Source organism: Caretta caretta, chromosome 9 (assembly GCF_965140235.1).
Source record: "Caretta caretta isolate rCarCar2 chromosome 9, rCarCar1.hap1, whole genome shotgun sequence".
Classification (NCBI taxonomy): Eukaryota; Metazoa; Chordata; order Testudines; family Cheloniidae; genus Caretta; species Caretta caretta.
In genome coordinates, this window is record NC_134214.1 from 15,415,429 (window position 1) to 15,419,463 (window position 4,035).

Sequence of the window (4,035 nt, forward strand, 5' to 3'; positions counted from 1 at the left end):
TTTGTTGTGCATCTTTTTTCATGACCATATTGTGTATGCAAAAACAACTCCTAGTGACAGAGGACAATATAGTGTGATCCAGAGCCCTAAGGTACTGTATTTAGAAGGTGTCTAAGTCTTCTAGACACCACTCATTTTCAAAAAACACTGCAGAGCTGCCACCTAACCTTGTAAACACCTAAGTCCCCTAGGCACATAAGTTTTTGCTGGTCAGTATTCACAAAACTTTTTAAGCGTTGATACCGCCCTACAACTACCAAGCTACTCAGAGCCCTACCTCAAGCTGAAGCCCTGGGGGCACCAATGCAGGATTCTCAAACTAGGCAGGGGAACATCTATCTCCCCAGCAAGGCCAGATCTTGTAGGCATGTTCTGAGCATTCTTAACGCCTGTTACCCATCACTCCCTGCAGCTGAAGGGTTGAATGTGCGGGGAGGACAGTGCAGTGCCTGCACAGGAGACAGCTAAGTGCATGGGGAAATGAAGAGTAAGCATGAGAGAGGTATCAGCCATGGGCTACCTAAGTACCTAAACCAGGTCAACAGCTTAATTCCAGAATAGGGTTTCATATCCGAGGATCCTGAGTGGAGGGAGGACAAGAGATGGGTGACATCAGCCAGGTGCATCAAGAGAACTGCTTAGGCCTCTCTCTTCTCCCTGCTCCCTTCCCAGAATTTCACTGCTAGGCAGCTTTCACAGCTCAGCTTTTTCTTCGGCATCTAATTCTCCCTGTGTATTGTATGGGGAGCCTGGGTGCCATGCTCAAGACTGAGGATTCACTAAGTGCAGGCAGGCCATTTGTCTGGTTTTAAACCACATTCCAGTTTTTAAATGGTTTGTCCCCTATCCAGTACCGAGACAAAACTGGATGTGGTTTCTGACTGGTATCACAGATGGGGGGATGCCATTTTGAAAAGCACACTGCTTCACCCCAGTTGGCATGCCCTCATAGGTATGGGAGGTCATGCCAGCAAAGGTGGGCCCACACCATTCCCAGAAGTACTGGAATGTCTGGTATTCTGAGGATGTATGAGTGGCCACCCTAACTAGGCAGTAGGACACCTAAGGGTTAGGTGTTGCAATGCTCAGCCGTACAACGCCTAAAAGACCTTTGAGGATTGGTCCTGTGTGTTTAGGGAGTTTTCCCTCACCCGTGCCCTGAGGGTGAAAAAAAGTTGTTTTTCAGAGGTGTGACATGCTGCCTTGAATTTGTGTCATGTTTTCACTTAGAAGAAGTCAATGGAATGAGACTATTTCGGAGGCCACAAGGTTGCTTCAGAAATGCTGAGTCACAGCCAGAATATTTGTTTTCAAAGCAGGAAACCTTGATCCTGTGAAAATGTTCTGCTACAGTGACCTTGTCTTCCTTGATTTCTGTTCTATCAAATGATAAATATCAATTTCATCTGTTCTGGATGAGCAATAGTTGACCCCTGCACCATTGTTGTCATGCTGCCTGAAGATAGACACCTGTCTGTGTTCTTCACTCAAAGAGATTTTTTTCACTAACGTACAGGGATTTTCTTTATGGCAAGTATTTTATATGTATAATTATTATAATTTACGAGCTGGCTTCTAGATGGTTGAACTTTTAGATCCTTCTCCATCCACATTCTTTTTACCTTCGACTTCTTGTTTAATTTCTGAACTCCTGTCCTCTCTTTCCCTTTTACTCTGATTTTTTTTTAATGGTGTTGATGGCATTACTTTGAAAGTGTCTTGCTGTGCTATTTTGTCACTGCTTCCACCTAGGCCGTCCTGCCACAGAACTCCATTCTTGTGGGATTTATAAAGAAGAAAGGGTACAGGGAGAAGACTAGAAATAAAAATAAATCCACAACATTTTAAAGCAGCAGGAACCAAATATGTCTTGAAAAGTCTGACTTAGGCTATGTCTACATTGCCCCGGGGATCTATAGAACACTGATCCAAATTCTGTGGATCTTGGCCATGTGGGTAAGAGGACTTGCTTTTATGCTCTCAGCAGGCCCATCAATACTGCCATAGCTGATGCATTTCAGTGCTTCCGCTTGCTCCAAGCCCATGGCTGGGTCCTGGGGCTCTCACTGAGCAAGGAGAGTGCACTGTGTAATGACTGGTTTCAGAGGAACAGCCGTGTTAGTCTGTAGCTCACGAAAGCTCATGCTCAAATAAATTGGTTAGTCTCTAAGGTGCCACAAGTACTCCTTTTCTTTTTGTGTAATGACTGTGAGCAGCCACTGTCAGCCCTTAAAAGCACTCTCAATATTTGAGCCATGTCAGAGGGGGAACATGTCACAGCAGCTCCAAATCCTCCACGTTGGCCACTCCCATTATTTCTGGGCTGCCATGTGGAACTTTTGTGGAGGGAACAGTGACAACTATGGTTGCTATTCATCCCTCCATTAGTGCAGAACCCAAATCAGGGACTAAGGGAGGAAGTAGAGGGCTGACTGAACCAGCTCCTGTATGTTGGAACTGCCACTGATCATTCAGGCCCCTATGGGCCTTATTTATATTGTGGTAGCCCTTAGAGGCCCACTCAGGGCCCTATTGGATTAGGTGCTATATGAAACGAAAAGATGGTCCTTCCCCCAAAGAGCTTGCAGTTGAAGTGTAAGACAAGATACACCAGGTGGATCCAGACAGGAGGAAGACAGGCTGACAGCAGGACTTATACACAGCATGATAAGAGTGGTCACAGCTGCCATTGAGCACCTGAGAAATGCCCATGGCAGCAGACTGTTGTAGCCCAATATAGACCAGCCCCATTTCCCCTGCCAGGAAACACCCTCATGGCAGAGATTCTTGTGGAGAGAGTGCAAAGCCAGCTCTGTGCTCTGCAGGGAAAGCCACAATACATCTACAATCCCAGCTATAACAGCACATGTGTCCAGAGGAAATAACTCTGAAAACTGAGCTTTGCCTATAAAACAGCATGATACCCCCCGCAAACTTTCACACAACTCTCTGGCACAAATATATGATGGTTTAAAATCTCATCGTTGCTCTGGCACAAGTCCCATTGCATTTGTTTCTTTTCATTAATATTGTTTAAATAGTGATGGCAGTAGGATCATTAACATCTTTTAGTCACAAGTGTCATGCCAAATGCAAAAGTAATCATTCCCTCAGAGCATCTTAAAATGTTTTCCAACATTCTGCTTTAGGTAAACTAGTCTAAAAAAAATCTCCACCCTAACTCCTGATGAGCTACTTTATTCTGCAGAAGTTGACATCCTTGTGTAGCTCATTTTGAAATTGTATCAAACCTGGGACATTTTAAGTCTAGAATGACCCAACTACAATGCTTCCATTGTGTTGAGACATTTGAAGGTATCACGACTTCTGCATGATACTTAGTGCAGTTTAGGTGTGGAATTCAGAGTTTATTGGACAGGAAAAAAGGTATTTTACTCTTAAATCTGTAGTTCTGTTGCAATAGGTGATCCCAGGCTTTTAATTAAAAAAAAAAGTTCAATGAATTGCCAGCAGAGGGCACACTGGAAAGCAAGTGATGAATTAAAGCTCCCAATTGGGTGTTTTTGCCCTGAATGAAGAAAAGATGTTTTTAAAAAGACAATAGTACAAAAATGAAAGTGTGCTTACAGGAACTGAATTATTTATATGCAGGTCAGCTCAGTCTACTTCCTGACTCGCAAATGCTTCACTGGAATCCATGCTAATCCACTGTCTTTGTGCTGTGAGAGACCCACAGCCCTCTCCTCTCCCACTCACAACTGGACACACCTGCTGTGTTTTGCATACCACAAGATTCTTTTTCAGGAGAGCTAGTTGCGGTGGGTTTGGATTCTGACCTTGAGGACCAATTGATGGGGGAGGTGCATGTGTTCGAGTCTCACCTTTTGTTTGCTGCAGGCATCCCTGCATTTCTTTATTGCCGAGGGAAGGCTATTTCCCAGGACCAAAACAGGAATGAGCAAATTTAGGGCTAGATCCTCCAAATGAATAATAATACCTAGCTCTTAGATAGCACTTTTCATCAGTGGATCAGAGGTCAGGATTATTACCTCTATTGTACAGATGGGGAAACTA